Here is a 22,177-nt window from a genome sequence, read left to right on the forward strand (position 1 = left end):
CAACTTGTTGCATGTTTCATCTCTGACTAAATTGCTGGTGAAGTGCCTAAGGAAAACAAAACCATTCACATCTTCATACTTGGATTCTCCACTTGGCAAAAGAGAACAATAAAAAAATTTTTGTCCTATTCCTTACAATTACAGTGGCATTTAAAAACATTTTTTATAACATATAAATAAAGTTATAGTAAATAATGATGATCCCCTGAAGAAAATAATAATGATATTCACCATCCAGCTACAACACACCTTATCATTTTACCATATGTTTGCTTCAGATTTTTTCTTAAGTAATAAAGTCCCAGTGAATGTTTCCCCCGTCCCATTCTTTTCTTGCATTGCTCAGAGGTAACCAGCAACCTAAAATTTTTACATTAATCCATAAATGTTTATATAATACTGTAGCATTTAAATTTTTTAATATGTTTTGTATCTATATAAAAAGATAAATTATCATTTATATAAATATCCTGTATCTACCATTCTGCAGTTTATTTTTTACATTCAGTGTTGCTTTGGGAATTATGTTGATATTTGAAGCTGATAGATTTATACCTTTAGCTTTTATGATATTGTAGATGGGACCTTCGTTTCAATTACATTTTCCAATTGGTTATGACTAGCATATGAGAACACTATTGATTTGGAATCAAGAAAACTTTTTGAACTCATTTATTCTCATAGCTTGTAGATTCTCTTGGATTTTCCATGTGGGCAATCATCTGAAAATAAGAACAGGCAAGCATTTTTAGAATGATCATATTTCTCAGTGTGACCTGCTGTTTTGCAGAATAAAGAGCTCCTAAGGATATCTGATTTCTAAAATAAAATCAGTCTCCAGTATCTACAAGCATATGTTCCAATGCAGATATTCAGGAAGTGCTTTCTAGTCCCCATCCCAAATGTCTTTCTAGAAGTATAGTTATAACCATGTTCTTTTCTTGCTGTGTTGCCCAAAGACTTTATTCCTTGGTGTGACTACAAATGGAGCACCACAAGGCCAAAGAATTGGAAGCAAATGGGTGACTTTTATTTCAAGAAGAGCATAGTTTCCCACTTAATATCTGTGATTTTTATAGAACAGTGGACTTTGTGGAGAAATCGTCTTTAGATTTATGAAGCTCCTAATCACATTTCTCTGTAAACAGAATGAAACAAAGCTGTTCTCTTTTTGTTTGTCAGTAAAAACAAGTTGGAGAAGAGCTGTGAAGTCAACATCATCTGTTCCCATTGAGAAGAAAAATAGTCACATAATGAAAATCAAGGTCAAAGACCCATTATCTTTGTGGCCGTTTATTCTGACCACCTATCAGTGCTGGGCAAAATGATCAGTAGTCTTAATAAAGCAAGAGTCTCCTGGGAGAACATAGTCTGGTTTCCATGTGAACTGGAAGCCAGAGATTTAACTGTATGTCCTTTCTTATTATTTTGAACTGACATTGTTTTTTGTTTTTTAATTTATTTTATTTTTGGCTGTGTTGGGTCTTCGCTGCTGTGCACGGGCTTTCTCTAGTTGTGGCGAGCGGGGGCTACTCTTAGTTGCGGTGCGTGGGCTTTTCATTGTAGTGGCTTCTCTTGTTGTGGAGCACAGGCTCTAGGCACACGGGCTTCAGTAGTTGTGGTGCGCGGGCTCAGTATTTGTGGCTCGCAGGCTCTAGAGCGCAGGCTCAGTAGTTGTAGCACATGGGCTTAGTTGCTCCGCGGCATGTGGGATCTTCCCGGACCAGGGCTTGAACCCACGTCCTCTGCATTGGCAGGCAGATTCTTAACCACTGTGCCACCAGGGAAGCCCTGAACTGACATTGGTAAAGGACATTTCCCCCCAAACTTTACTCAATAGAAAATATTGTCTAATAAACTCTGTGTGTCAATTAGAATTCTTTGGATGCAACCAATAGGAACTGACTAACTTAAGGGAAAAAGTTATTGGAAATATCCTAGGTAGCTCAGAGAGTCAAAGAAAATGTTGAACAGTTAGGCTTCAGGAAGGAAAGGGATGAAGGCAGCTCTGGGGATCTGGGTAACAGGAACGAACGGACAGTCTCTGCAGATAACTGCCACGTGTCAGCTTTACACATATTCCTGTCTGTGTCACTCCACTCAAGATCCAGACCCCTGGAAAAGAGAGACTGATTTGCCTGACTTGTGCCAGGTGGTATGTGTGTTGGTGGCCGAAGGAGGGTAGCAGGGAGGTCACCTTCACTTCCAAGTCCTTCCAGGACTACACGTGCTGGGGAAGTTCCCAAGGGAAATCAGGGTTTTCTTACCCAAGAAAGGAGGAAAATCGCTGTACAGGAGCACACAACAGATGTCCATTTCATTCCTCCTTAGTCTGCTTTTTATGAAAGCTTAATATAGCAGTCTCCCGGCAGAACCTCCTGGCAATTGCAGGAAAGGCATATAGGACCCCAGAAGGAGATGACTCCAGGTGGAAAATAGGCTTGAGGATGCTGGGAAGGGAGCCTCCATCAAGTCCACTGGGGACATCAGGCCATCAGCATGGACCTTAGTCCTTTTAGAGGAAGTAGCCTTATGACGCACATGAATAATGGGACTGAGCTTTCAAAACTGAGAAGAGCCCATTCGGTGAGTACTTATGGTTAGGCTGAACTGTAAGGCTTCCAGGAAAGCAAAGAGGTACCCTAAAGGGACTTAAGAAAAAACAAAACACTTCAGCCTATTGTTAGAGCAGTTAGCTACCATAGGAGACTTCTGTGGTGCTCGTCTCCCACTTTGACACTCGGCTTGACGATATAGCCAAGGTTCTTCCTGAAACTTCTCTCCCATCACCCCTGTTTTGCTTCTGCTGCTGCTCCTGTTGCCTTTGCCTGTAGAGCAGGTAAATGTGGAGACTCCAGAGTGGACTGCCTGGGTTCAAATCCAGACTCCTCTACCTATTTTCTGGGTGACCTTCTGTGCCCCTATCTTGGCTAATATGAGTGACTGCTGCTGCTTTACCACTTACAGCTCTCTAATCTCCTCCTTTCTACATAAGATTTATTAAGATAGCCAATCATAGAATTACCCCCATTTCCTGATAGCATCCAATCCAGAGAAAAATCCTGCTTCCTTAAGCTCTTCCCAAGGCCACATCCTTTAATAAGTCCTTTTAAACACGCACTCACTGAGATACCCCATGTTTCCCCATACTGTGCATCCTCCCTCTCTGTAATAAGAAATAAACCCAACTTGTTCAACTACAGATGTGTTCCTGGTGGGCTTTAACTGGAGAGTATTGACACACTCATGGGTTTTGAAATTTCAGTGGCCTGGTTTGGCATCCTGGCTCCACCACTTACCAGCCATATGACCTTATAGACATCTTAACCTATCTGTGCCTGTTTCCTCATTTGTAAAATAGAGATAATTATAACACCTTTCCATCAAACTGTTATGGTTTTAACATGTAAAGAGCTTAGGACAGTGTCTGACACATAATAAATAATCAATAAATATTTGCTATTATTATTGGTTCAGTGCTAGTATCATTTTCTTTATCTAATGGACATGCTAATTCTAAGATTTGCATTTCATTTTGCCTTTATCAATTGGTGGAATTATCCTTGATTTTATTCCATGGTTCTTGCCAAGTCACATAAACTTAAATTCCAATGTATGCATGCAAACCTGTGCGTGCACGCATTTGGTGAGAGGATGAGAGGAGGGCCTAACATTGATGGAACATTGCATACCAGATATGCAACGATATGAACAAAAGCAAAGGAGATTTTTCTGAAAAATTTTTCGAGGCTAGATGCAAAAATTTCCAGCAGAACTGCAAACAATCTGCTGAAAGAAGGGGCCATTCAGCCATCCTCCTGAGGAATCTGAGCCTGATTTAAGTCTGAAGCAAGGATTTAGATTTAATTTTCCTGCTAGGGGTAGGTAAATTCTCTGCCAAAGACATGACCTTCAGTTTTTTTTTTCTTTTTTTCTGAGAAATGTCTTTTAGATCCTGCAAAACAAATTCAACTCACATGAGAATGTAAATCAAGTTAGGATATGAAATCACATATGCTTCTTACTGGTTCCATAGAAGTATGACAGCAGAGTTTAGGTTGCAACAAGCTTCGAGGTATCCGAGAAGACCTTTCATTTCAGGGCTTGAAATGATTAAATGATTAAAATTGCTCTTTAATAATTAAATGTGCCATCTGTATAAGGCAGAGTGTGACCTTTCACCCAGGGTCTCTCAGGCTGTTCTAGAATTTCTGCAGTTGGCACATATGGTATCAGAAATCCATTGCTATTCTTCCTTTGAAATATTAGAGGAGCAGACTTAGAGCAGCTGTTTTTGTGCTGCCAGATTTCATTGAAATGTGGGTTTTAAAAGCCCTTGGCTTGTCATTTTGAGTTAGCTTACCTTAATCACAAATTTCACCATAATACAATTCAACTGATGCCTGAAACTCAATATCGCGGAACATTTGCTGAACAATGCACTTAATAACAATGACCAATCAGAATGTACATTTTCCCTTGAAATGCCCTTTTCATGTTATACGTGCCCTCAGAAATGTCTAATAGATTATAAACATTCCTTTTTTCTATAACAACAAAGTACCAAGAAATCAATCCCCACCATGCTTTCTTTCCCCTGGTTGAGCACATAGAAAAGAATGTGACATTTGGAGAACTATCTGCTCTATTACTGCAATACTACTGAAATATTGATGGCAGCCCTGTCATTAAGCCAACTGTAGTAATTAGACAGCAAGCGATGAGTACAGTTGCGGGTTTGTCTTAAACGTCATATCGGACAGCGTTTACAGCTCAGTGGCCCGCAGGTAAAATGGCCTGAACAAAAGAACATTGGTCGCCAAAACACCATTGTTCTTTTGTTCAGGCCATTTTACCTGCAGACCACTGAGCTGTAAACGTTGTCCGATATGACGTTAAAGAGAAAGACAAATACCCTATGCTAACATATATATGGAATTTAAGAAAAAAAAATGTCATGAAGAACCTAGGGTTAAGACAGGAATAAAGACACAGACCTACTAGAGAATGGACTTGAGGATATGGGGAGGGGGAAGGGTAAGCTGTGACAAAGCGAGAGAGAGGCATGGACATATACACACTACCAAACGTAAGGTAGATAGCTAGTGGGAAGCAGCTGCATAGCACAGGGAGATCAGCTCGGTGCTTTGTGACCGCCTGGAGGGGTGGGATAGGGAGGGTGGGAGGGAGGGAGACGCAAGAGGGAAGAGATATGGGAACATGTGTATATGTATGGCTGATTCTCTTTGTTATGGAGCAGAAACTAACACACCATAGTAAAGCAATTATACTCCAAAAAAGATGTATAAATAAATAAATAAAATAAAAATAACAAAAGAACATTGGTCACCAAAACATAATTTCTCTATGTGTTTGGGGGAAAGGGGCATAGACACCAGGTTTGACAGTACTCACTAATTAATCTGTAGTATCCTGGGGACTTTTCATCTGCTTGCCTTCAACAGGCTGTTTAGTTATTAAAGTTCAGCTGTTAGACAACATTCAAATGCTATAAATTTTGACTTCAGTGTTTCTATTGGAGATAAACTCAATTCACTTCCATTAATAACCTATATGGGAAAAGTATATGAAAAAAGACTGGATATATGTATAACTGAATCACTTTGCTGTACACCTGAAACTAACACAGCATTGTAAATCAACTATACTCCAATATAAAATAAAAAAATTAAATTAAACAAATAAATAAAAGTGTGGACTTCCAAAGCCAAAAGCAAAGCAAAGATAAGTGAACTCTTCTTATTTTTTTTTAAATATTGCAAATTTAATTTTTAAAAGCTGAATTCTGGTGGAAAATCTCTTAGATTCTGCTATTTGAATTTGTTTCTCATGTACACTTATAGCCAGCAGTCAGGAAAAATTATCCTGTTTGTGTTTTTTTTTTTTAATTCCTAGTATATAGCCATGACTGATCCTTTTTTTTAATAAATTTATAAATTTACAAATTTTTATAAATTTAAATGGGACCTAATGAAACTTCAAAGCTTTTGCACAACAAAGGAAACCATAAACACATTGAAAAGACAACCCTCAGAATGGGAGAAAATATTTGCAAATGGACAAAGGATTAATCTCCAAAATATATAAACAGCTCATGCAGCTCAATATTAAAGAAACAAACAACCCAATCCAAAAATGGGCAGAAGACCTAAATAGACATCTCTCTAAAGAAGACATACAAATGGCCAAGAAGCACATGAAAAGCTGCTCAACATCACTAATTATTAGAGAAATGCAAATCAAAACTACAATGAGGTATCACCTCACACCAGTTAGAATGGGCATCCTCAGAAAATGTACAAGCAACAAATGCTGGAGAGGGTGTGGAGAAAAGGGAACCCTCTTGCACTGTTGGTGGGAATGTAAGTTGATACAGCCACTACGGAGAACAGTATGGAGGTTCCTTAAAAAGCTAAAAATAGAATTACCATATGATCCAGCAATCCCACTACTGGGCATATACCCGGAGAAAACCATAATTCAAAAAGACACATGCACCCCAGTGTTCATTGCAGCACTATTTACAATAGCCAGGTCATGGAAGCAACCTAAATGCCCATCGACAGACGAATGGATAAAGAAGTTGTAGTACATATATACAATGGAATATTACTCAGCTATAAAAAGGAATGAAATTGGGTCATTTGTTGAGACGTGGATGGATCTACAGACTGTCATACAGAGTGAAGTAAATCAGAAAGAGAAAAACAGATATAGTATATTAACGCATATGTGTGGAACCTAGAAAAATGGTACAGATGAACCAGTTTGCAGGGCAGAAATGGAGACACAGATGTAGAGAACAAACGTATGGACACCAAGGGGGGAAAGCTGCGGGGGGCTGGGGATGGTGGTGGGATGAATTGGGAGATTGGGATTGACATGTATACACTGATGTGTATAAAATGGATGACTAATAAGAACCTGCTGTATAAAAAAATAAATAAAATTTAAAATTAAAAAAAATAAATTTATGTATTTATATTTGGCTGCATTGGGTCTTCATTGCTGAATGCGGACTTTCTTTAGTTGTGGCGAGCAGGGGCTACTCTTCGTTGCAGTGCATGGGCTTCTTATTGCAATGGCTTCTCTTGTTGTGGAGCACAGGCTCTAGGCACACGGGCTTCAGTAGTTGTGGCACACAGGCTCAGTAGTTGTGGCTCGCTGGCTCTAGAGCGCAGGCTCAGTAGTTGTGGTGCACAGGCTTAGTCGCTCCACGGCATGTGGGATCTTCCCGGACCAGGGCTCGAACCCACGTCCCCTGCATTGGCAGGCGGATTCTTAACCACTGCACCACCAGGGAAGCCCCTGTTTGTGTTATTGATGTCCTTATTATACTTAGGAGCCAGATGGAATTCACTGGGCATTAAGACATAACATAAAATAGGGTACGTTTGCCCTTTTTTCCCCCAGCAAAATTTTAAGCCATGGGGACAGACAATAAGTATTCACTCATTTATTTATGAGTTCCTTCTATAATGGAATACTTAACGCCATGAATGAGACATGTAAGAATTCAACCTTGGTTTAGTATAGGGAGCCAAACACATAAAATGAGTATCCATAATATGAGGTGATTTTATATGCAAATACATATTTGTGTATAAATGTATATCAGAGGAGAGGGCTATTTATTTTGTGAAGGAAAGCTGTGGATTATTAACCAGCCAACCTTCCAAATCCATTCTCCACCCTTCTCTGCCCTGCCCTGACCTCTATAGTTTGCATTACCTTAGTTTCTTTACCTCTTTGACTCTGGGAGCCTAGCTAGTAGGAGAAAAGAGGGGTCAGGGTATTTATTCTCACTACTCAGCCAAACTGTATTTTCTCTACCTTATGGCCACAGCTCCTGTCAGGTAGCTTCTCTTCAGTTCTCTCTGGATATCAGCCTCTCTGGTAATAGCTTCCCTTTGATGTCCCAGTGTGCTCCACCATCCTTTATTTGTTTTCGTTACTCCTTCATTGAATTCCCTTCAGTTAGCCTTCCTGGGCCCTTGATTAACACAGAACAAAATACAGAAGGTCAAGAAAGATAATATAGACGTTCCTTTACCTTCAAATGTTCAGTGTATACACTTTGATAGATCTGAGCAAAGCTATTATCCAGACTATAAACATGTCATTTCTGTTGCCACCAACAGATGGCATTAGCAGTCATGTCAGTCCTTTAGGGCTGTGCATTGTTCTTGAGTCTGTTGGCTCTTGTGATACTGTGATTTATAATAAGAAATACATATTTGGTCTTCATCCCATTTCTGGCACAGAGCTCCTAAAACCCTTGGAATTTCCTACAGCCATTATTTTATGATAAGTTTTAATGGAGTATAATCTATAAAAATACTCAAGTTTTAATGGAGTATAATCTATAAAAATACTCACTATGCTGTATCCCTGAAACTAACATACTATTGGAAATCAACTGTACTTCAGTCAATCCCTTGAAATTTCCTAAGTGAGGACAGTGATAAAGGTGTCTTTTGTTATGTTGATGAGGTGACTTTTGGAGCCCCCATCGAAGGATGGGGGCTGATTGCCAGTCATCCCTTACCCCTACCCCACCCCCCCCCCCCCCCCCCCCACCCCCGCCCCATCCGAAGAGAGAGGCTGGAGGTTCAATCAGTTGCCCGTGGCCGGTGATTGAATCAAGCACACCTATGTAATGAAGCCTCCATAAAAATGGAAAAGGACTAGGTTTGAAGATCTTCCTAGTTGGTGAACACAAGGAAATGCAAGGAGAGTGGTACTCCTGGAGAGCACATGGAAGCTCCTCACCCTTTCCCCATACCTTGCCCTATGCATCTCTCCCATCTGGCTGCTCCTGAGTTGTGTCCCTTTAAAATAAACTGGTGATTTTGAAAGTAAAATGTTCCTCTGCATTCTGTGAGCCACTCTAGCAAATTAATTGAACCTGAGGAGAAGGTTGTCGGAACCTCGAGTTTATAGCGGGTTGGTCAGTAACTTAGGAGATAATGTGGACTTTCAGCTGGTGTCTGAAGTGTGTCAGGGGTAGGGGTGCAGTCGTGTGGGACTAAACCCTTACCCTGTAGAATCTAATGCTACGTCTGGGTAGACAGCATCAGAATTTAGTTGAATTGAGGGACACCCAGCAGTCGTCCAGAGCATTGTTGTGTGGGGAATCCCCCAGCAACACATGTTGAAATTAGTTACCAAACCCTAAGAGTTGTTTTTTTTTTACTATTTTTTAAATGTTTTACAAACATTTACTCTCTACCCGATAAACACAAAAGCAGTGAAAGTACTGAAAAAACTATTTTAATGGGCACACATTTGCTTTTGATAAAGGCAAGAATGATGATGATTTGGAAAAAATGCAAAGTAGAGAGAAAACAACAAAGTTTGCATGTGCACAAGGAATGAATTTTTTTGTCAGGAATAATTCTGAAGGACAAAGAGTGAATCTCGTGATGAGGGAAAAGTGCTATGCCTGACTGTTAGGGACTGAATGTGCCCCCCAGAATTCATATGTTGAAGCCCTAATCCTAATGTGACTGTATTTGGAGATAGGGCCTTTGAGGGGGTAAGTTAGGTTAAATGAGGTCGTAAGGGTGGGGCACTAATCCAGTAGGACTGGTGTCCTTATGGGAAGAGGAATAGACACCAGGTGTGTGCACACAGGGAGGAAAGGCCATATGAGGACACAGTATGAAGGTGGCCATGTACAAGCCAAGGAGAGGGGCCTCAGGAGAGACAAACCCTGCTGGCACCTTGAGCTTGGACTTCCAGCTTCCAGAAATGTGAGAAATTAACTGTTGTTTAGGCCACCAGTCTAGTATTTTGTTATGGTAGACTGAGCTTTATACACGGGATTTGTAGACTTAAATATTCCCTTTCCTCATTGCAGATATTTACATCAGCACCAGGAAGGAGTACAGGGACTTCGCTTAAGAACGATTATCACAAATATGTTATCACCATTTTTCCTTCCTATGAGGGGTCTTTTTTTTTTTTTTTTTAAATAAATGTTGCTGTGTGCGGGCTCTACTCTGGTTGTAGCGAGCAGGGGCTACTCTTCATTGTGGTGCACGGGCTTCTCATTGTGGTGGCTTCTCTTGTTGCGGAGCATGGGCTCTAGGTGCGCAGGCTTCAGTAGTTGTGGTGCGCGGGCTTCAGTAGTTGTGGCTCGTGGGCTCTAGAGCGCAGGCTCAGTAGTTGTGGCACACGGGCTTAGTTGCTCCGTGGCATGTGGGATCTTCCCGGACCAGGGCTCAAACCCGTGTCCCCTGCGTTGGCAGGCAGATTCTTAACCACCAGGGAAGTCCTCCTATGAGGAATCTTGATATGTTGCTGTTGAGGAATGCTCAAAGAGACAGAAAACATAACTCAAACTGGCTTAAGCAAAAGGGGAATTATTGACTTAGATGATAGAAGAATTTGATTCCAGGGACAGTCTGATACAGTGTCCAAAAGGATCAGCAGGAACATGTTTCTTCTTCTGAAATGACCATTGTTTTTCTTTTTGTCCTTTTGTCAGTTTATAAGAGCACTTTTCATATTATAGCTCTGTCTGTCCTCTGCATTACAAAGAGGCAAGGAAAAGGCAGCCTGGGACTCTGCACATCTTCCCCTTCACCATCTTTATTGTCAGTACTGGATCCATAGTCCTCAGGGTGCAGTCTAGATCAATGTGTCAAGGGTGCCGTGGGACAACTCCATCATTCAGCCTTAAAAAACAAACCAAGATAGATCCCGGGCAAGGACAAACCTCTATGCCCTGTTCCTCCCTACCATACCCCCTCCACAATGAGGCAGTGTTGCTCAAATTTCAGTCATTCTGGAACCACCTTCACAATTTTGCCTTACCCTTTAAATTATGCTACTATTTATATTTCTGAAACCTGAAATTTTTACATAGATTTTCTTTAAAAGAAAAGCATATATTGTTGCCATTATATCATTATAACTACTAGTTATATTTTTCCCCATACACATTAAAACTAAATCCATAACTATGAAAATAAAAGATACTCATCTGTGTACCACCTAAAATACACCATACTTTGGGAAACTACATTAGAGCATGCCACAGGGCCACATACTAGTCAAAGACAAGATCAAGGATTGAGAGAGTTGTGAGTTTCAGGACCTCATCACTTATCAATCGCACAATAACTCCCATGGTGCGTGGTAGATGGTAGGTTCCCTTACATCTGAGGAAAGCGGCACAGAAAGCTGCTACTGCTTTCCAGCTATTGAATGGTGGAAATTAGAATCCAGGCCGTCTTCAAAAGCAACGGCCAAGCAGGGAAAAGCTGTGGGCTTTGGAGGGAAATAGACCTCCCTCCAGACCAGTGGACAAACTGTAGGCGGTGGTCAGGGCCCTCGCGAGCCCGAGGCCAGTGCGCACCAGGGTTGCATTACAAACATTTCGCGTTCTGGCCGGAACATGAGGGGTACGAAAATTCTTTGAATTATGCTGGGGTCCAGGGCTCGGAAGGGGCTGCCTCAGAAGGGGCTGGGATTGGGACAGGTCACAGTCCATGAGTGGGTCCGCGGGTCCAGCTCGGTAGCTGGTGCCCACCGCAATCCCACTGGCCGGCAACCGGCGGAACCCAGGGCCAAGGAGCCATGTGCCGGCCGCAGTTGTGGAGTCAAATCCTCCTGCCAGTATTCTTCTCCCTCTTTCTCATCCAACTGTTTATCAGCTTCTCAGAGAATAGTTTTCCCCAAGTCTCCAGACACAAGAACAAGCACAGACCAAAATCTATGGATGACGGTAAGCCATCCTGAGCCCAGAGGCTGCTGCCCCAGGTGTGCGGCCGCCGTTGTATTTCCTACTGGTTGTGGCACGCTGGCAGGCTGAGATTTTCATCTCTAAAGTTGCCTTTTGGTGTTGGCAGGAAGACATTTTTAAAGGATCTTAACGTTTTTGGTGAAATCCAATTAAATTGGACTCAAATTCATTTGCTTTATCTGAAGTGTGAAAAGTGGATTAAAACAGTTTTAAATGTGGAAAACATGTTCCCCACCCCCTTCATTTTGCATGACCTATAGCCCAAAGCTTTGTGCTATGAATAAGGTGTTGGGTTTTGTTCTAATCAGACCCCACTCAATGGCCATAGCTAGTCTTTCTGAGTGTTGTACGGTTTTAGTTAATAAAGTACTTAATTTGGGTCTTATCTTAAGAAATAATTACTTGGTTTGGGGACTTTCTTTTGTTCCCCTCCCCAACTGAAGAAATTCTGAAACATTAAAAGTTGTACTGAGTTAAATTCATGAACCTGGAGATAATGTCTTCAGTATCCTAAACTGGAATTGTATAGATAGAATAAGGACAGGATTTGAACTACTTGGAAAATGCCCTGTAAAGCCAAGACTGCCATTTTTATGAAGACTCTAAGACAGAATAATTACCGCTTTCTGGTTTTCAGAGTCAAAAAGATAGTATCTGTGAGTGTCTTCCTTCCTAAATCCAAACCCAAAGCTCTTAGCTTTGCACTGAAATGAGACTCTCCTTTGAGAGGGTGGAGGATAAGGAGAGGCTGAATCAAAAGATCTGGCTTGTTTCCTTTGGTTTTATCTTTCCCATACATTTTTCTCTCATTTAACCTCTCAGTCATTCCCATACATACTTCAAGAGGAACAACGTTCTCATACCATCCCTTGCCATGTTCTTCCCAGGAAAAGTGCCTAGAAACAGGCCAAACATAGAAACAAATCCCTCCTTTTGTTCCCTAACAAATTGGAGTCATACTAGAATTTTTCAAAAAACCTTGTTAAAATGTTGAGGAAGAACAAAAAGGGAGTAAACAAAAATAAATCAAGAATCATGGATAACATAGTCTGGCCTTCTAGCTAGCTTAGTTCTAGGGCTGAAGAACCAGTCAGTGTTTCTGAGGAAAGCCTGGTCAGCCTGTCCTGGGCCTCCCCTGAGTGTTTGCTTCCTAGCCTGGGGTAACTTCCCCTTTGAACTTGCACTCAACCTTCCTATTTTATAAGGATATGGTTTCTTAGACATTACGATTCTTTCACTTCCAAAACTGCGAAAGAGATTCTAACCTTTCACTGAGATCTCCACCTACATCCCTGCTGGTGGTCTGAGTGATAGACCTTTCCCACAGGCAACCCACAGGACTTTGTTAATAATACCACGTCAAGTGAGATCCCCTACCAAGCGGGTTGCTTTGATTCCCCAGGCTTTTAAGCCTGATGTTTTATTTATATTTGAGAGCTTAGTAAGCAATATCCCAAGAAGTTGTAGTTTGCTCTTGGAACTTTGGGTTAAGAATCTTCTTTTCCAATACCTAATGAATGCATTAAAAAATACTAAAATGTAGAGAAATTCTCTTACTGGGAGCAACCAGAAAACAAAGGGGTATGGCCTAAAAAGCAAGTGGCAAACTAGGAAAGAAATAGAAGATTCTAGATCAAAATAGAATAGCACAGCATGGTAACACTCCAAATGCCACCATCACCCCTTAGAAATGACTGTCACTAAATTCCAAGAATTTTCATTAGTACTCCCAGATCTAGAGACATGCAAATTGAGTGGGTGTCCTGTTCTTCACCTGTTCTGAAGATCTACAGAGAAATGGTTTCGGAGGAGAAATAAGAAAAACAGAGAAACTGAACAGTGGATCTGACTCTGATGGAAACACAAGTTCCTGGGCTACAAACTGGATTTAGGGGCAGATCTACAATCCAGAAATATTCCCTGTATGGAAATGGGATATATCTCCAATTAGCTAGAGTGAACCTTGGCAGTGGAAAATGATAAAACCTCAGAAGAGAGTGTAGAGCCCAGATAGTCTAACACAGTCTGGCACAGACTCACCTGAGTTCTCTCCCTTTGTCAAATACTGAGAACAACCAAGTGAATAGAGCATAAAATACAGTAAAACTGTAGTTTGTCAGAAAAAAAATTTCAAGGACAGTGGTAAGGTGGTCAAAATGTCACTTCTACTGTGTCAACACAAATAGAAGGTCTGAACAGAACTATCTAATCATTAGTAAGATGAAAATAGACAATATAGAACCTATGCAAACACTGCATAGCTAACAGAATAAATAATTGAGTATATATATACTCCCATGCAGAAAAACAGCTAATCTGTCCTAGAAGAAAACAGAACTCAAGGAACAGATGAAAATTTCCCCACAAGTGCTGAGCTAGAGAACCACCAAATGAGAAATAGATTCCGTGAAACATATGTCAAAGTCAAGATATCAGAATGAGATGAAAAGGCAGATTTCTCCAAGGAGATGAAGGCTAAGTAATTTGAACATGAGGCAAGGCTTCCAGGTTTTCTCTTTATTTCTGTAGTACCCATTTGTTTATTTCTGTAATGGTGAACACACCAAGAATATTTGTCATGCAGACTCTACATATACTTATTGTATTGGACTCTGGAAGCTGCCTCCTTCCTCTGCCCTCTAGCCTAGCGTGTGCTGATATCTGGGGGGGAGGTGGGGCTACATTGTCTTTCCCCTGGTAGATTTCTCAGTCTCTTCTATCACCTGCATACCTGATTCCCAGTACTAAGTTCCCTATGTTATATATAATCAGAGTGATTTCTGTCACTCACAGACCCTTTCTGAGAAAGGTGTACTCATGGATATTATTCAGCAAACGAATATAAACTAAGGGGAAATGTGGGATTCAAGAAAGATTAGTAAGCAAAGAAACCAGTAAAACGTTTATAAATGATTGATTACAAGTCAATAGCAATTTAAATACATTAACAGTCTAATAATAATTGATAAGGACTTAATAATAATTAAAATTCCAGATGATTCCTACCTGGGGAATGGTGTGGGAAGGGAAAGGAAGAAAGTTAAAGCATATTAGGATCCTTATATAGGTAGAGAATGTAGACCCTGATTAAGCAATAGAAAGAAGAAGATAAAATATATCTCTCAAAAATTTTTAAGGAACCGCTCATATAGAAACAGAAACAGGGGTGACTTCAGGGTGTGACTAGAGGAAATAAAGCAACAAAGAATAAATTGATGGAATAATATATACCTTGCAAATGCTAATGAAAAATAAAGCAAGTGTAGCAATATTAATGTTAGATAACATCGAATTTAAAAAAAAATCTTTAAGTAGACGAATAAGTGATATTCCATACTGATGTACAGCACAATACATGAAGATGACATATTATGAAACTTTGTTCACCTAACAACATAGTTTTGAAATAGATGCAGTCAAAGGTGATAGAAATAAAAAGAACATTTAACAAATTAAAAGCCATATGGACTCATTTTACATGCCTATATCAGAAATCAACAAAGTAAATGTAAGGATGTAATATAGAGAATAGTAATATATGAAATCTTGTTATCTTCCCCCCAAATTTTTCTCTTAGCTGTTCATCAAAAAATTTTAATTCCAGATAAACTTTAGAATCAGCTTGTCTGATTCAGTTGTTCTATTTTTTAAAATTATTAATTAATTCTTTGCACTGCCAATCAAAAAGAAAGTTTTTGTTTTGATATCTGGTATAATATACATTGACGCCTGGCATCTCTAGGTATTTGAAATTGTGATCCCTCATGGAAGAAGAGAAGAGGAACAAGGATGGAATTTTATGTAATAACAACATTTTAGACATTGATAGAGGGAATGGAACCAGTCAGGAAACTCAAAAAGGAATGGCCAGAGATGTTCCAAGAGAACTAGGAGAGAATGATGCTGCAGAAATTATGAAAATGTAATCAAGAGGAAGGAAGTGACTGGAGAGAAAAATACACAAAAAAATTGGGTCTTTAAGAGGGTATAGGAAGAATCTGGTCCTGAGAATGCTGTGGAAATAGCTAGTACCTCTTTCTTCAGGAACAGAGTAAAAGAAGAAAAGAAACTATTGCTTCATGTAGCACATTGTCATGTAGGTCAGCTGTCCCTCATTGGTTCTTCAGTAATAGCAAGAAAGACTATAAGAAAGATTGCTGGTTAGTTATACAAATACTCAGTCTAAATCTCTGAGATGGACCCAGATTGGGTCATTCACTGACATGAAGTTCAGGCTAAAGAGAAGGGAATGAGGCCATGAGGGGCAAACAGATTTGGAAAACAATGGAAAGGTCAAGAAGAGTGAAGGTCTGAGTCATGTCAAAAGGCAAACAAGAGAGGAAAGGAGAGAAGATTCTAGTCAGAGACTAGAATATTGGTATTTAAGATTTCATGGTTGCAGTCATTTGGAATGATGGCAAAATCCAAGTTTAGATCATGGAAATAATTTGTTTAAAGTAAGATGAAGCATCAGAGTTTCTCTGGATGGTGGAATTTCAGCTGATTTTTATATGTATACTTATTTCTTATATTGAACATGTGTCACTTTTATAACTACATAAAGACAATCCTGTTTAAATTTTTGAAAAGTTGGAGACAGAGGCTCCGCACTACCCCTAACCCTCAAGTTCCAATCTGTAAATCGTGGAAGGAGGATTCTGATTGGGCTGACTTGCTCAGATTGCTTCTCCCTGGATCAATGAGTGTGGTGTGGGATTAGCTCAGTTTGATTCAGGTGCGTAGCTTTAGATGCCTGGTTGGGACCAGGGAGTTAGTTTAGGAGAGGAAAGTTAATTTTTAGAACTTACTTGGCTAATCCAAGTTGGATGATGCTATTTCATATTTTTCTGAGTAACAGGAGAAAGTAAGGAGTTAGGATTAGTGAGAAATGGTATCAATGAGAAAGTGTCTAGACATATGAAAATAATAAAGGAAAATGCTCAGGGTATGGATACATTTGCCATGAAACAGGAATGACTTAATGAAACGCATTTTATATAAAGTTGAGCAATAAATAGGCTTTGTATTTATATTTTTGTACTTAATTTTTTTGCAGCATGTACTGTATGGAAAAATTGTCAATTGTGCACAGAAAATAATAAAGTAAGTTAACTTTTATGTGAGGAAATTGTCTTGGGAACATTATAAAGTCACACAGTTTACAGTTGTAGTCTAAAAGATATGCCAAACTTTGTTTTACACAATTTTTTGATAGTAGGAATGACTAATAGTGGTTATTAAGAAGTATTTCTGCATTTCAAACCGTTCCTTGAGAATCTAGAAATAAACAAAGGAAAAGTTTAGTGCAAACATGTACTTGCTTCTAGAAAATTGTACTTCAAAAACAAAACAATTTTTTGTTTGAAAAAATTATACTTCAATTTAAAAAAAAGAAAAGAAAAAACACACTCTTTAGTCTGGTTCAAAACCCATCACAATCTGAGAAAAGTTTACCTTTCCAAATAATTCCACAAAATTTCATGCCGACGGATTTCACTCCTGCCACAGTGGAAACCTGTTCTTTATTCTACCATAGCTTCTGTATCTAAAGCCCTTCCTTCCTGCACAGATTTTACCTTTTCTTCAAAGCTCAGACAAATTCTTCCTATTCTCTGAAAGAAATCTTAACCAATCAACTAGAAGTGAGTACTTTCGCTATGAACTCCTATTACATTTATGATCTGTTCCACTCCTTTTGAAATTCTAATATTCTTCCATTTAGAAACATTTGTTTTTTTATACAGTGGAAATATTATACCTGCCAGTTAAATTTTCAACCTCTAGAAAACAATGCTTTATATATCAATGTAACCTAACTTCCATTATATCTAGCATTTGCCCATAATTAGTAAATGCTCTTTTTATCCTCTCTATGTCCACTACTTTAAAATCCCTCTTTGCACAATAACACTTATTTAATATTTTTGGCCAGTATAAGTATTAAACCATTTAGTTTATACAATGTTAACAAACCATTAAACATTACTATGTACCTTCCCCCCTTCTGCATTTTTTCATTTTAATGATATTAACCATCATTCTAAAGTCTGTTAGCTGACTTCTCACTTCTCACTCTCTTAAGGGTCTGAGGTTAGCATGGCTTTGTATTTATATGGGTCATCTTCCTTAGCTACAAGAAAAAATTCATGTAATTTGTCTTAAATTACGCATTACTAATTTAGAGATGTTGAATATATTCTACTGTTCCTCTGGTTAATTTGAAGTTCTTCTCTTTGAAGACTTTTTAGCCTTAATTAAGGAATTAGTCAGGGACTTTCTTGGCGGTCCAGTGGTTAAGACTTCACCTTCCAGTGCAGGGGGTGCAGGTTCGATCGTTGGATGGGGAGCTAAGATCCCACATGCCTCCAGGCAAAAAAAACCATAAAACAGAAGCAATATTGTAACACATTCAATAAGGACTTTAAAAATGGTCCACATAAAAAAATAATCTTAAAAAAAATAAAAGGAATTGGTCAAATCTTTTTGAGGTAACTGACAGACACCCAACTCAAACTACTTAATTAAAAAAGAGAATTTATTAACTCACAAAACTGGTAAGTCCAGTGTGGCCTTGACATCATGCACAGCTGAGTCTTAAAGGATGTTATTCCCATTTCCTCTCTCTCTTTTCATCTCCCAGCTCTGCCTCACTCTGGGTATTGACCTCATTTTCTTCTATGGCAAATGAACATTTTCCATATAGCTGGGGAAGAGGCAGGCTCCCAGCAGACCTCTCCCAATGCCTGTATACAATTCCACAGAGGATTCTGATTGACCCTATTTGGGTCTTATGTCCAGTCCCGCACTAGTTACTGAGCCAGAGGGATGGGCTACTCTGAGTGCCATTGCCTGGGTCAGGTGATTCCAGGAGGAGGAAAGTGGTGGAGCATAGCTGACTGATAGCTGCAGACCCACATAAAGGTGGGGAAGAGATCCGAAAAGGTAAGAGGGTGTGGGTTACCATAGGAAGAAGGATGGTGACACAATCTGGGCAGACAGAGAGTAAAAAAATAAACTACCTTAGGCTACTGTGTTTCACCCTTTGAGCTTTCAGGAAGTATTTTCTCCATCCCTACATTTAAAAAAATGCTCCTGTTAATTAATGCAACCAACCCTCAAGTAAAATTGTACTTACCCAGAGTCGTTGTCAGTTATTGCCCCCCAGCTATAACTTTGGAATGTCAGAGAGATGTATGTGGTGTGCAGACGCTCTGTTGAGTTTCCCTGGCCAAGCAGTGAGTTATTGGTCACCAATCTGGCTGCCCCAGGCTTAACCTGCGAAGGAGCTCCCTTTTCCGTTGTTCTCTGAGCTCCTATCAGAGAGAGGCACAGGGAAGAATGTCTCTTCTGGGGACTGCACTGCTTTAGGAGCTCATGTGCTGTGAACCTGGTTATCGGGGCCAGGGAATCAGCTTAGCACTAAGTGACCACAAACTCTTCTCTGACAGGTTCAGGTTTTTTCTGGCGTTTCATCTCCCTTAAAACCCTGCTAGATGGCATGAACTTGATTCCTAAAAACTCTGAGATCTAATAACCAAGGCCTGAAGTCTCTGGGCTGTAATCCTTGAATGTAGACTTTGACTTTGAAGTTCCAGTCTTTAAGCAATAGTCTAAGAGGACAGGATCCATTTAGCCAAAATGGCTTCAATCTTAAATTTGCCTTCATTTGACCTCTGATCTTGGTTAACATGAAACAAAAGTTTGCCTGTGATATATCTCTTGCTCTCAGGCAGTGTCTAAGGGGTGACTTTTTACAATGGAATGTGTATCCTGCTGGTCTCAGGATATACAGCAAGAAGTGATTGGGAGGGGTCTGGGATCAGTCTTATAGGATTGGTTACCAGCATAGAACCAAATTGATTACATTAGAACCTAAGCTTCCCTATTTACTAGGTATGTGACCTTATGAGAGTCATTTGACTGCTCTGTGCCTTAGTATCCTCCTCTATAAAGTGGATATAACAGTACCTAGCTTACAGGGTTGTCATGAAGATGAAATGAGTTAATATATATAAAGGGCTCAGAACGGTGCCTGTCACGTGGTAGGTCCTATGTAAGTGACAGCCATTTTTACCACTCTGTCCTCATTTTTTACTCTTCCAGGTTCTAGTCTTATCTTCCACGGTGGTTACCACCATTGTACCTTGCTTTTGCTTGCTTCAGCAAGAGACTTAGAATTCAATATTCCTATTTCCACATGATCATCTGGCCACCAGTGAGCAAAAAGGGGAAAGGGGGTAAAGCAAGGCTGGTTGAGAGCACCACCAGGCCCACATGTAACAGAAGAGGAATCCCCAGAGGCAAGTGTGAATGCTGCAGACAAGGGGAATGGGAAAGAGTGTTAGAAAGAGAGAGGGAAAAAACAAACAACAACAACAAAAAACACCCTATCTTCTGAAGTCATTATTACTACTTTGTGAAATAATGTCTTAAATTTAGTTCTCTAACTACAGAGCCTGAGAAAGTGATTCAGGTACATGTGATTTCTTGAGTGACTGCTGTTCAGCAAAATTCTATGAAGGAGTACGGGACCCAGAGAAACTAAGGGACAAGAGCCAAGCAAAGATGTGATCTCAGCCAAAGCCTACACTGGCCTGAACCATGGGCAGCCCTGGGGCAAAAAGTTACATAGCAGAGTTGTGCCTGCCTTGAGGCAAGGATGTCCATTGTTTGGAACCCCATATACTGGTCAATTCCTGACAGAGGTCAATTCTTGACCACAGGCAAGATGGTCCCTATCCACAAGGACAATGCAAGAAGAAGGGCAGCTTGAGCCATTGGCAGTCAGCACTCATTGCAGCTAGGTTTGTGTGCATGGGCCTGGTAAAGTGGATCTGGTAAAGCGGCAGACCACCAACAGCATCAACTACAAATAATGATAATAAAATAATGATGATGATGATGATAGCTGTTATATATTGAATACTTATTGAACTAGTACTAGAAACTTACTGGGATTGTGGTTATTATACTTGGACACTGCTTTTATTTTTTTTCTTTCCAAATACAGTGTTTTTGGTGCAGTGAAGAAAGGGCTTGCAAAAAAATTTGTTTTCCATATTTCGGGTGTCATTTCAGTTCTATATTTTGGTTGAACTGTCACGGTGAGTTGTCCTTATTTGAATTTTATGTACTTTTTTTTTTTTTTTTTGCGGTATGCGGGCCTCTCACTGTTGTGGCCTCTCCCGTTGGGGAGCACAGGCTCCGGACGCGTAGGCTCAGAGGCCATGGCTCACGGGCCTAGCCACTCCGCGGCATGTGGGATCTTCCCGGACCGGGGTACAAACCCATGTCCCCTGCGTCGGCAGGCAGACTCTCAACCACTGCGCCACCAGGGAAGCCCTGTACTTTTTACAATTGATTAGCAAACTAGTGATTTGCTACAATTGAAGAATTATAAATTATTATATTTGCTTTATTAAAATATAGCAAGTCTGTTCATTGGTGTTTCCTCTGATACAGACTGATACTGATTGTTTCCAGCCAGTGTTGGTTCAAACTAGGTCAACATTCATTCTGATTTGTGGGTGCCTTACCATACCAATTGTTAAATACTTTAAATTTCATCTCTAAAGTACTCTGATGTACAATAACCATAACCCAGTAAAGGGAGGTTTGTGTTCTTAAGTTGTTTTAGAAACTCCAGGAGTTTCTTGTAAGCTAGTCCTGAGGACATATTGAGCCCAATAGCATTATTAATAACTTATATTTCCTCAGCTAATGTGTTCAATACTGAGAATTGACATTCAGAACAATGACTCCCTGGGACTGAACTCATCTCAATCATTAAAGAATCTTTATATCTGTAATGTTGTATTTTTGGTTTTTTTAAAAAATTGAAGTGAAAAAATATAAATTTTGCTCACAGATCCATGTTTTCTTCAGAAACCATCAGGTAAATTTAAATCATAGTTGTAGCAAAGAACCTATATATAGCAAGTGACACTTCATGTATTTAGTATGAATGGGGAACCCTAGTTTCCTACTTCATCTTCTGCCCTGCTAGTTTCATTTTACAGGTACACCAGGCTCATAAGTTAAATAGTATTGAGAGGGGATACAGTTTACAGGTGTGCTGGAAATCTGCTTTCCCAGCAAGCGTTGGCTGCCTTTTTGATAAGGAACTGCTGAAACTCAAACAACAAACCATCCCCTGCTACCTACTATTTTATCTTCATAGAAACAGCAACCTGAGAGATCTATTCTTTCTGTTGAGATATTGCCTGGAATGAGTCTAGAGATAAAATAAAGGAAAAAATAAGCCTGTGGCCTAATAGTTTACCTATCTGGAGATAAAGAACATTAAATGTTTCCTCTTTTTAGCAACCCAGATTATTTTCAAATGTTAGTGATTATTGCATTAAGAGTAGTTTTATTGGAGCATATGATGTATGTTACTGTATC

General features: G+C 39.7%; 1 protein-coding gene across 3 annotated transcripts in view; it reads left to right on the forward strand.

Annotated features, from left to right (window-relative positions):
- CDK14 (cyclin dependent kinase 14) overlaps positions 1-22,177 on the forward strand; it is a 704,276-nt gene that overhangs the window by 22,984 nt on the left and 659,115 nt on the right. The window contains exon 2 of one of the 3 annotated variants that reach the window (XM_027102393.1): positions 16,830-16,876. The exons of the other annotated variants lie outside the window; for them this stretch is intronic. The gene's annotated coding sequence lies outside the window, so the exon portion shown is untranslated. The remainder of the gene's footprint in view (positions 1-16,829; positions 16,877-22,177) is intronic. 3 annotated transcript variants of the gene reach the window in all.

The sequence above is a fragment of the Aethalodelphis obliquidens genome, unplaced genomic scaffold (genome assembly GCF_003676395.1).
Source record: "Aethalodelphis obliquidens isolate GAN/ISIS:26980383/991018 unplaced genomic scaffold, ASM367639v1 scaffold5, whole genome shotgun sequence".
Lineage (NCBI taxonomy): Eukaryota > Metazoa > Chordata > Mammalia > Artiodactyla > Delphinidae > Aethalodelphis > Aethalodelphis obliquidens.